At 50.7% G+C, this 12,284-nt stretch overlaps 1 long non-coding RNA gene across 1 annotated transcript; it reads left to right on the forward strand.

Moving 5' to 3' along the window:
* Window positions 1-769: 769 nt before the first annotated feature.
* LOC119237034 (uncharacterized) lies at window positions 770-5,754 on the forward strand. Its single transcript, XR_008550320.1, has 4 exons — window positions 770-909; window positions 1,508-1,623; window positions 5,045-5,121; window positions 5,335-5,754. It is a non-coding gene; the product is annotated as an uncharacterized LOC119237034 (long non-coding RNA).
* The last annotated feature ends 6,530 nt before the right edge of the window (window positions 5,755-12,284 follow it).

The following is a 12,284-nucleotide window of genomic DNA, read 5'->3' on the forward strand; positions in this document are numbered from 1 at the left end:
GAAATGGAAGCATCTTCTCTTCACTCTTCTGCCTCCCCACCCTAGACTGGGAGTGCTGAGTGGCGGGGCTCAGGCGTGCCAGGCTGACTGCGGGTGCCCAGGCCTAAGCACCACATCCAGCCCTAGAGGAGCTCAGCAAATATTCTGCCTGGGATGCCCATAATGGTCATGCTGAGCTGAGCAGAGTTTGGGAGAACAATCCTGGAGGTTATATTTTTGGAATAAGATGGAGTCAGTGTTGTCAAGCTATTACCAGCTGCGCAGCCTGGGTTTGATCCCCAGCCAGGGAGCTACCCACATGGCGTAGCAGACCTCTCCTGTCTCGCCCTCTGCTCCCCTCAGCAGTGGATTTCAGTGGATCTGCCTGTTCTGCTCCCCACTCTGTCTCTGGTGAATCCTCTCACCCCCTGCACCTCTGACCTGCACCCCAGTTCTAATATGCATAGAGTAAATCTTAAAAAAAAACAAAAACAACAACAACAACAAATAACAAATGGTAGGAAGGAGTTTGTGAGTAAATGGCCCAAGATCTTCTGAGAAAGGAGAGGCACAGAGAGCTGCCACTTTCGACTCTCCAGTTAAGAGGAGATTTTACATTTGAACCCCAACTAAGCAAAAGTGTACCTGTCCCCAGAAGAATTTCAATCTGCTCATTGGTAGATCTGTGTTACAACAAAATTCTATCCATCCCTTATTTTAGAATTTGTGGGCAAACAATAGAGCATTTGTGAGAATTTATTTTCTATTTCTCTCTGTATTTATAGACATACCCCTTAATAGTCACAAGTTTGCCTCTTGGCACGTGAAGCTTAGACTCTTTACTATCGGGGCCTTTGCAGAAAAAGCTGCTACAGAAGGAGGGAAACTGAACAAGTGTCCAAGTGTCGGGGGTGATGGCAGGGTGCCCAGGTAACAAGATAAGGGCACAGGGGACGGATGTTGTATCTGTGGGCGGGGGCGGGGGGGAGGGGAGGATGTGGGTGGGTGGAGGAGAGGCTAGCAGCTACAAGGACTTGGAGATGAGGCCGCTACACCCCAAAGACTCTAACGGAAAGGCCCACCACATCCCAGGGGCTTTCACTGTTAGGATCCTGCTTTTCTATGAGGAAACTGAGGCACAGCCATGCGAGGCAGCTAGGATTCTGTGATGGGTGATTTTATGTATCACCTTAACAGGGTGAAGGGATCCCTGTTTGTAGGAGAAACATTTCTGGGTGTGCCTGTGAGTGTGGATCCCAGGAGAGATTAGCATTTGAACAGAAAGAGAGCCTCACCCTTATGGTTGCATGTCCTGCAAAACCCTGAGGGCAGGAAGAACAAAAAGGCAGAGGAGGGCTGATTGCTCTGGCGGCAGCTGGGGGCCCATCTCCTGGGCCCCAAGTCTTCAGAGTAGCAGGTCCTCAGGCTTCCAGTTCAATCCATACTTAACCATGCCCCCTCCCTCCAGATCATCAGCTTTCAGGTTTGACCTGGCTGGACCACCATACGTAATGAGTCCCTTTTTTAGGTTTTTATATCCAGTCGGTTCTGTTTCTCTGGAGAATCCTGACCAATGCAGATCTTGGTCCAAGACTGACCAACATCCCAACGCTGCTTCTCTCCTGGACACCAGGTTGTCTCTAGGTGAGGCTGTCCCTTCCCACCACCCTAAGTCCTGCAGAACCTGTTCTGCTATGACTTGTATCCACAAATATTTCTTGGGTACCTGCCTATGCCCAACACCTTTCTGAGTTCTTCAAACTCCTATTCATCCTTCAAAGCCCTTCCTAAGATTACATATCTCCATTGCTATTTTGTTCATACTCAGTGAGGTGAGCAAAGATCTCAGAAGTCATATGTCACATGTGACAGAGCTGGATTCAACTCAGGCTTCCTGGATCCCAGAGCCTGTGCCTTTCTGCACCCACGTCATAGCCTCTCCTGGAGACCCAGTGAAGCCTCCCTGGAGAGTTCTCTGGATGGGATGCACTCCCTAGAGTCCTCCATTCTCTGTGTGGTGTGTTCTGGGGTTGTCACCTCCTCTGCAACCCAATCAGCTTCCCTGGAGCCACCACCTTCCTCACTCACGTGGGTGTGTGACTCGCGGGGTGTTGGCACCGGACAGATGCATGGGTGGTGGCGTGAGAGTGAAGGGGAGGGACCTTTGGAGATGTACCAAGTTCAATCCTACTTTGCTAGACAATGCCAAGGGCCAAGGAGGATGCTCCAGGCAAGTCCCTCCCCCACCATGCTTCCCAGGCTCCCTCATGGTGGCATGGGAAAGGCTGGCATGGGGGACGAGGGACCTGGGAGCTCTTCTTATAGTCAGTAGCTCTGCTCAGAGAAGCCTGGAAAATCTCCTTGTCCTCGGGCTCATCTTGAAACATGTACTTCAACCTCCAACACAGACCTTCCACCTGCCCTGAATCTTTCCTGCGCCTTGTATCAGAGCTGCTCCTTTCCAAGCCATTTCATGCACATGTTAACATCTGCTGATTAATGGTTAAAAAAACACAGCAATTTTTTAAGATAAAAATATAAAATATATTTTTCATGCTGGATTCCCAGAAATAGCATCACCCGCGTAAAGGGTGTGAATATTGTTAAGGCTCTTGATGCGCACTGCATATCAAAAGAACCGAACAGAGGCTCTGGGCAGCACTGTAAGGGGTGCTGGACAAGGCTACTGGGTTCCTGGCATCGGCAGCAGATACATTTTAAATTCCAGACACCCTGCATGGGTCGCTATTCAGCCTGTGCTACTGAACACCTGGAGAGGAGCTCAGCAGGTGTCATAGGGAAATTTTGACCCTTTTGCATTTTAACTTCTTTATTGGAACCTCACAATGATCCATGAAGAAGTGGGTATTCTTGTACCCATTTTATAGATGAGGAAACTGGTACAGAAGGTGAGACCCTTGGCCAGGGAGCATGCCCCTCTGGCACCTTGCCTCATCGTACAGTCATTCTAAACCCAAAGGCTGATCTCTGCTGGACAGGACCCCTGACTGCCTGAATCTCAGCTGCCACATGGCATTTCCTGCGGAACCATCCCCAGGAAGGAGGTGGGAGTGGCGGGGACACACCTTGTGAGTTTTTTTACTCTGGATCTCCTGATCACAGATTTGTGCCCGAAAACAGTGGTTTCATGTTTTTTGTCCAAGTGTAGGGTTTATGATGGGGGGGGTTGTGTGGTCCCGGCGACTCCATCACAACTTTGAATGAACGCTGCCACGATGGTGCTTCTTTTCCCTAATTCAATTTTTAAAAAACTGCAGGAAAATATACATAACATTTTCCATTTTAACCACTTCTAAGCATACAGCTCACAGCGTTAAGTACATCCACACTGTTGTGCAACCATCACCGCCATCCACCTCCAGAACTTTTTCATCTTGCAAAACTGAAACTTTGAGCCTATTAAACCACAACCCTCTCCTCCCTCCTGGCCCCTGGCCACCACCATCTTACATTCTGTCTCCATGGATTTGAGGCTCTAGGTACCTTCCTGTAAGGGGTGACAGTGCGGTCTCATGAACTCATTTTTGAAATCTGAAAGCAGTGCAGAAGACCACTGAAGGAAAAGTAGAAAAATATACGGAAGATGGAGGACAGAAATGAGGTCCCGCGACCCATCGCTCTGGAAAATTGTCCATTTACAGCAGCGCTTTCTGGGCGCCAGCAAGGCCCATGGCCGAGTTCCACCACAAGGGGCGCCAGCGAGCTGGAACTGTTGCAGACCCTGAACTTGAGAGCCAGACCTCAGAGAACCGCATAGAAGACTTTCCTCACCAAGGGAGAGAGGGACCTGCTTTAACCAGCCGCCTGCAGACCCTGGGACTCACTGGGACCAGCAGACAGCGCTGATTTTCCAGGTGTCATTCTCCCACGCAGGGAGCCTCCGCTCCAGCATCAGAATCCCTTGCAGGAGATCAGGACACAGGGGCTGAACTTCTGGTTACCATTGCAATAGGTCAGGCCCTTGGAAAACAATTTAATTCCCGCCTCCAAGGAATCTAAATGCTAAACCGGCCAAATAAAGCCATAAGGAAAACCAGCAAACAAAGGCCTGCTGTTCTGAGATGTCATCATAATTCCAGCTACCAATTTTTTTTTTTTTTTAATTTGGTAGGGATGATCGGGCACTCACCACATTTTATTTTTTTCCTTTTTGGAGAAGGCGTTGGCTTCTGAGGGGCGCCCAGAGAGGTGCATTGATTAGCTCTAGGTCACACCGTTGGAACGTGGTAAAGTTTATGTAATAATTGATGGAGGCGTAGCCTAGAGAATTTGGGATGGAGGCTTCACAAGGTGGGAGTAGAAATGATTAACATAATCTTTAAACCAGCTATAGAAAAGAAAATTCCTTAAAAGCAGGAAATCCCTAGGTGAGGACAGCTATGGAAAGTATGGTTGGACACGACCAGAGGACCAGAGGTGGGGACAGGAGATAGAGGACATTGACCGAGACCCACAGGTCCTTACACATTAACCCCATCAACCCCAGAAGTGCTCAATTGAACAATAGGTAACAATTCCACAGAGGAATGAGCCCCTCCTCCAAAGGAGAACACGGTATCAGAACAGCTCCCCCTCTGCAAACATCTACTCCTTTGCTTTTTTTCCTCATAAACCTGCCCTTTTGGGATATAACCAAACATCTTCATCTCCTTAGCAAACTTGCCACGTGCCGCTGAAAGGGGTACTCTGCCAAAACTTCTCTCCGAAGTAACCCGAGGACCCTGCTCATCTGAACCCCAACATCTCATCAGAAGGACAACGATTTCTCCTCCTCCTTTTCTCCCACTTCCTGCTTTCTACCATGATTAAGCACTTACTGAGTCTTGGCAAAGTTTTAAGTACTGGATATAGATTTTTACATATAAAATCATTCTCATTGTAAATGTATAAGGTGGGTGCTATTACCATCTCCCCCTTTTTCAGGAAACACCTCTCTCAAGCCTAGCTAGTCTCTGAACACAGGTCTTCCACACCACCCACCTTTAACTTTCAGCTCATCTGGCCCCTGGTCAGGTTATTCTAATGCCTTCTGTTGTCTTCACAGCCATCCTGGGTGATGCCAGCAATCTTGTTACATGCAGACGTGGGGCTGGGATTTGAAATGATGCCCTCTGATCTCAGGTAGGGGCGGGCACTAAGGAGGTTTGGAATTCATCTTCTATCCAAGCAGACCCTATAGTCTCTCAAGGGAATGGTGCAGGCCCCAGAACCTCAGATTCTACCAGGGGCTGCCCCACTTTATTGCCTCCTGCCTCCTCCCACTTTGCGCCTGCAATAGTTCAGTCGTTATCTTTCAGCAAAGCCTGAGAGCTTGCGTGTGCTTGCTGTTGACAGGTATTTGCAAGTTTGGCCTCAATCTTTGTTCCGGATCGGTGAAAATAACAGGCCCCCAAATGTGAGTTTCGTGTCTGCCCTCCTTACAAGAAGTTCTAGCTCTTTTGGGAAATAGCTTTTTTCTATTTGCAGCTCCTTCAGGCTAGCTGGGAAGTTAACCTTTTGCTTTTCCCATCCTTCTCTTTTTAAAATGGGTTCTTTCTAATGCAAACCCCTCTTTTTTTCTTAAGATACTTTTCTTTGGGGTATAATTTACATTCAGTGAAATGTACTGCTTTTAAGAGACAGCAATCTTGTTACGTATTTGACAAATACCTGGAACTCTGTAGGCCACACCACTATCAAGATACTGAATATTTCTATTGTTCCAGAAAGTTCCCTCTGTCCCTTCTTGCCCTCTTCTCCTGGGTGAGGGTACTCACTGGACGCCAAACCTGTCATGGGGCGGGCAGCTCAGTGCCTGGTCCTAGGCTGGGCTGGGTGCTCCTGGCCCCTGGGGATGTAACTGTCATCTCAAAGGGGAGGTTCCAGGTTTCCCACCCCACCTATTGAGGGGTGGGGCTGAGGGAAAGGGGGAGCTAGAAAGGACTACAGAGGAGGCTTGAGGAAGAAGGTTTGGAAGAGGCACTTGGAGCGGAGAGACATGTGAGGAAGACACCGTGCTTGCTTCTCGGCCTTGGACTTGCACCAGGGATTTGGAGGACATGGAAAGAAACACTTGGAAGAGATGTGGTGAGAGACCATAGGGAGTTTGCCCTTATATTAACTTTGATTTTGCTTCATCCAGACTTGCCCCACCTTCCCCTCTCCTGTGGTTCCTCCCCGCTCCCCCCACCTCAAGATGCCTTAGACATGTTGCCAGTTTTTGGGCCTCAGTTGCCCAAAACTGCACTGGGTCTGTCTCCCAGTGTTGCCGCTTTGGGCCAACCCTTTTGTTGGGCATTTACCCACGAGGTAATTTTCGGTGTCTCATTGGCCTTCTCTCTCCTGTGCACTAATTCTGTGCACTAATTCCCTCCTGTGCTCTAATTTTATGTGGTGGCATAGCCTATTTAGAGCTTGCAAAGTTTGGGAGGGTCTTGGGGTGCCCTCAGTCTGTCCACTAACAGGGCTACGTGTCACCCAATATTCACCCTTCCAGAGCTCCCTGGCTAAGGGCTGAGCAGGTGAGGGAACAGGTAATTTCACGGGATAGAGATCCAGACAATGAAAGGCAGGCGTGAGACCCAGAAATAGCAGACAGAGGGCGTCTAGCTACGGGGGCGGAATCTAGCTAGCTCAGCTTGCGTCTAAAACCCAAACAAGCCAATACGTGTCATTAAAGAGAAAAAAAATTGCACTGGACATGTTAAAAACCTGCAAGAAATATTCAAGACCATTGCAATAAGGGAGAGACAGTTGCAAGAGTGGAGAGACACTGGACTCATCGGAATGCATCCCAGAGAGCTGGGGATTCATAGCTGGGGAGCAGAGTGAGGGTGAATAATTTTCTTCACAGGTGAAGATGCACCTGACTTATTCATGATGTTTGCCCAAGGCCCAGATGGGGGAGACAGACCCAGTGCATTTTTACAAGTGGGGGAGGAGTAAGCTGCAAGTGAGCTGCAATTCCAGCCTTAATTTAATTGCAAATGAAAAGATAAATACTTTTTCTGAGTTAAGGTGAATAGTTCAAAATTAATTTCATCTTGATTTCCTTTAGACACCCACCCTAGCATTCCATTCTTTCCAAGAGCTTCCTTGCGGAAGTAATGTTCCTTTGATGAATATTTACTAAGCACTGACTGAGGCAGGTACTTTTCTTGGCACGGGATACAGCAGTGACCAAATCAGACAAAGCCCTGCCGTCCAGGGGCTTCCATTCTCCTGGGGAGAGACAGTCATTAAATGAGAGAAAGAAGTGAATTGTGGAGGGGCCTCCCTGGTGGTGCAAGAGGTTAAGCACAGCACTGTGAAGCTATCTGAAGCTATCCGCAGCCTCTGCAGCACGAGTTTGATCTCCGGCCGGCCAGGGAGCAACCCACATGGCGCAGCAGACCTCTCCTGTCTCACCCACGGCTCCCCTCAGCAGTGTGTTTCAGTAGATCTGCCTGTTCTGTTCCCCACTCTGTCTCTGGTGAATCTTCTCAACACTTGTACCCCAGTTCTTGTATGAATAAATAAATCTTAAAAAAAAAAGTGAACTGTGGAGTCCTCGGGAAGGGAGAAAGCTCACCATGTTGGGAGGATTATAATTGCAAACAGGGTAGGCAGGGAAGGTTTCACTGGGCAGAAGAACGCTAGGGAGTTCACCACGAGACAGGTGGATGGGGGGTAAGAGAACATAGGGCAAAGGTGGATGCAAAGGCGCTGCGGCAAGTGCATGTCTATTGGGATGAGGATCCTGTGTAGCTGGGGCAGAATGAGGGAGGCAGAGGGAGGAGGAAGTCAAGTGAGAGAGGTGAGGGGTGTAGGGTGGTGTAGGGTTAATGAAATGCTCATTACGCCATGGGCCTTTGTGACTATCACCTGCGGCCTTGAATGCAGAAGGCGCTTGGGCTTGGGCACGTGGGGCACACATGCCTGACGGTGGCGGAGGCCGAGGCTATAAGGGGAAATTGCACAGAGGACAGCGGCGGTGGGGAATGGCTCTGAGAGGAAGAGACCACGAGAGAACGCCGGAGAGAGCTCAAAGAGAGTAAATAGTTGGGGGAGGCCAGGTCACTTTCCAGCCTGCCTGCCTCCCGCCCCCTGCCTGCCCTGCACCTGGTTGTCTCACTGCAAATGGTGTTGAAAGACCATTAAAAACCTGAAAAAGCCTCTGAGGCTCCAGGACTCTTTACTGTCTCCCGACTTGATAGAGAACCTGCCCCACCCATGCCTCCCTGGCCCTACAGATGGGCCTAGGGGAGTCTTCCCGAGTTCTGTGAGCTGCCCTGCAAATTCATCACCCCCAGGGGGCGATCGTGGGGACCTGGTGAGAAGCAGAGACACAGCCTGGACTGGGGCTGGCTCTGCCATGAGCTGTGGGGGATGGTCCTGGGAAACCGAACCCTTCACATGTGGGATGTGATTGGAACCCCAGTGCATGGGGAGGAACCCCGCTGGGGTCTTAGAACTGCTTGGAGTGGGAGACCCCCCTCAGTGATGGTAACCTAGAGCCCTGGAGGACAGCGTTAGGGTAAAGAATGAGAGGGTCTTTTACAGTTGCTTTGGCCAAAACCCCCCTGCTGCTGTTTCCTGAGTGGCTTCCCCTGCCCCTGGCTCCGGCCGCCATGCATTTCCTCCTCGGACTTGGCATCCAGCCGGGCCCCCCTCGCTCCTGGCCTGTGGCCACAGTGGTCTCCTTTATAAGCCTACGTCGCTGTTGTTTAACAAGGGTTTAACTTGCTTCTGTCTCTTGCCACAGGGACCACCCTGTAGCAGTGGTGTCTGATCACCGTGTGATCAGGCCCCTCTCTGGTTGGGGCCCTGGTGCTTTGCCGTTTCTGCACCTGGGGTAGCCTGGCACCCTGACTGGTAAGTGAGCAGGGGGGGTGGGCTGTGAGAATTCAGTGCCCCCAGGGATGGGAGGTGCCCAGAAGAATTCGAGGCCTGCACAATAAATGCAAATTGCCCTGTGCTCCACATTCAGGTCTGGGGCACTTCCGCAACCCAGGTCCAAGGAGGCCAGCACAGTCCCCAGCCCTCAGGCGAGGGCTTATGGGGGCCCGGTAGGGAGCTTTGCCTCTCACAGTGAATGAACCGGGTCAGCTTCCTTCCACTGGGGTGTGGGGATCATGTGCACACATGGAAGAGTGAAAATGTCACCCCAAAATAAAAATAAAAATGAAGCTTCCTTTCATACAAGATGACTTTTCTATTTTCCTTCCCACCTAGTTCCTGAAAATTACCAGGTTTTCTGGGTCTGCAAACAGCCCTCCCTCACCTGCTTGGGCTCTGCTAAGGTTTTTCAGCACTGTTGACATTTGAGGCCCAGTAAATTTAGGGGGGGCAGTCCAGTGCATTGTGGGATGCTTCCAGCGTCCCTGACTCCACCCCCGGAGACCAGTAGCAGCCCTTTCCCTCTGTCTGACATCCCAAGATGTCTCCAGACACAGCCAGATGTTCCCTGGGAGCAAAATCGCCTCCCTGCAGTTGAGAACCATTGAGTTATTGGAGAGAATTGCTTTCAGCTGTGGTGGCCCGCAAGGGGCTGGAGTGGGGCCCAGGGTGGGGGATGACCAGAACCAGATGTTTAGCTTTGATCACTACACTGAAGCCCACTCTGCAGCCACATGTTTCATATCTAGAGGGGGGCTCAGAGATTGCTTTTTTTTTCCAGTTAGAAACTGTCCTGGGGGGAAGGATTCTGAGAGAATTACCAGGCCTTCTCAGCACAGTGAAAGGTGATGACAACAAGGGATGTCTTGGTTAATGAAGAAAGATACAATTCCACACCAAGAAGGGGGAGCACCGGGGAGTTTTGGGAAGGAACACTGGCCGAGTACTAGAAAGCTGTGTGACCTCAGGGCAGTTACTCAACCTCTCTGGGCTGTGAGGATTCAATGCCCCCCAGGGATGGGAGGCGCACAGAAGAATTCGAGGCCTGCACATGAAATGCAAATTGTGTGTTTTAATTGATGCAGATGAATCTCTTGAGCTGTCTGGTTAAACAAAACCAAATGTCAAGACAGTCCACTAAGGGGTGGAAGTGGGGCAAGTTAGTGTTTGGGATGATGCTGTGCAAGCAGCACCGAGAGAGCTGGGACAGAGCCTATTTCTAGAAAGGGGAAGAAGCAGGGTTAGAAGGAAGCCTGTGTGGTCATTTGATGACTTCTTGCTTTGTGCTGAATTAACTCAAATATTCTTAGAAAGTTTGACATTTTCTTAAAAATGTCTCAGGAGACGAAACACACATGCAACACAGACGCACATGTGTGTGTAGAAAGGCAGCTCCTTGCCTCATTATGTCTTTATTTGCACTGCCAGCACATTATACCAGTCCCCGCAAACCACTAATACAATCCTGTCGGAATGGGGGCTGGGATTCTGTGCAGTGACTATAGAAGAGCGGAAGTTGCTTGGAACAGGTACTGAAGAGAAAACAAGTCAGGTCTGCAGCCACTGCAGCACCAGTTCGATCCCCTGCCAGGGAGGTGACCCACATGGAGCAGCAGACCTCTCCTGACTCTCCCGCTGCTCCCCTCAGCAGTGTATTTCAGTCAGTCTGCCTGTTCTGCTCCCCACTCTGTCTCTGGTGAATCCTCTCACCCCCCGCATCTCTGGCCTGTACCCCAGCTCTTGTATGCATAAATAAATAAATCTTAAAAAAAAATGACTTGCATTAATACTGCTTTTCTGTGGTTGACAGTTGGACAGGACACCCACTATTTTTAGGCTTCCACGATTTCCCGCCACCCAGGTCCTCCATCTTTCTCTCCTCCCTCTCCCCCTCTCTCCCTGGGTTGCAGCCACATGGGCCTCTGTGGAGCTTTTGCTCCTGCTGCCCCCAGGTGTCCCCGAGCTCTTCATCTGCTGCTTCCTGTGTCAGCCCAGAAGTCACCTTCTCAGGGTGGCTGGTCTGCCGCTGTGTCCAGCTCTCATTTTTCTCAGCCCTGCGGCTTTATCTCTCCTGGCCTTTAACTGAGTCTACTGCAAATTCAAACTTAGGTTTCACCCGCTCAGCCCAGTGCCTTGTACCTTTCCATCCTTCACTACTTGACCCGGGATTTCCTCTTTTGTCCTTACACAGCTTTACACAAGTGGTTCTTCTCACCTGTCTGTTACCACCAATGCCTCCTCATTCTCTAAGGCACAGTTCAGACAACATTCTTGCTTTTATTATCCTAGGGTGGCCTGTCCAATGGACCTGCCCAACTACACCTAAATCATTGATCTCCTTGAATTGACCTTTTGAATTAGGCCACTGTAGGGGGCAGGAGGACACAGAGCAGTTTCTCTATGACCTGAGCAGACAGAGTAAAGAAGAGTCCTGGAGCCCTTAGTGGCTTTTCAGGCAGGCAGGGGTGCTGGGGGGCCAGGAGCCTGGCAGGTCTCCCAGCCCCCAGCAAGTCTTCATTGTGGGACCCTCCTCCGGTGGCCGGGGAGCAGCCGGGGATCGAACCGGCGCTGCAGAGGCTGCGGGCAGCTTCGCAACCCAGTGCGCAACCGCTGCGCCACCGGTGGGCGGGGTGGGGGTGGGGGGGCCGCAAGTCTTCATTCTTTCTGGGCTCTCTGGCGTTCTCTGGTGCCTTGTTCTCTGCTCCTCTCGTGGTTCTGTTTCTCTCTGCTTCTACTGGCGTCCCAGTGACGCCGCCCTTATAAGCCCAGTCTCTCAGCACAGGTGAATCCCATCTACACATGCCCACACCCCACTCCAGGTGCCCGCCATCAGGCATGCATTCAGGACCACAAGGATCCATCATCAATCCCAATGGCGGGAGGGCAGGAAAGCCTGACACTTTTTACCTTACCCTACAGCCACCCATCTCTCAAAGTAGATCACCTCCTTCAGGAAGTCTTCCAGCCTGCCCAGGGGTTTCTCCATGGCCTTGTGCTTACCCCTCCTGACTGGTTGCTTTCCTCTGAGAGCTGCACCTTGTGCATCTCAGCATCTCCTGTTCTCTCGGAGTTTTCTTTGCAGCAGCAGAGGGCGCTGCAGCACCATGAATCTGCCTGGCCAGTTCCTGCTCCAGGTGAACAGCCAGACCTTCTTGTCCTCAGGAGGCCTCAGGACAGAGAGGTTTCCCTTGTCCTGTGAGAACCAGGTCATCTGTGGTTAAGCATCTGGCACTTGGGCCACACAGTCCTAGCTGTGTGATCTTGGGCTTTGTGACTTGCCCTTGTGATCCTCAATTTTCTCTCCTAATAATTGGCTGCAAGAAAGCCTCTTGGCAGCTTGAGTATTTAATTAAAAGATCAGGTGAGGTGCTTAACCCAGAGCCAGCTCAGGAGGAACATGCTGCCTCTCTCCCGCTGGATGATGGGGC

Source organism: Talpa occidentalis, unplaced genomic scaffold, assembly GCF_014898055.3.
Source record: "Talpa occidentalis isolate TD23 unplaced genomic scaffold, MPIMG_talOcc4v2.1 talOcc4.9, whole genome shotgun sequence".
NCBI classification, from domain to species: Eukaryota; Metazoa; Chordata; class Mammalia; order Eulipotyphla; family Talpidae; genus Talpa; species Talpa occidentalis.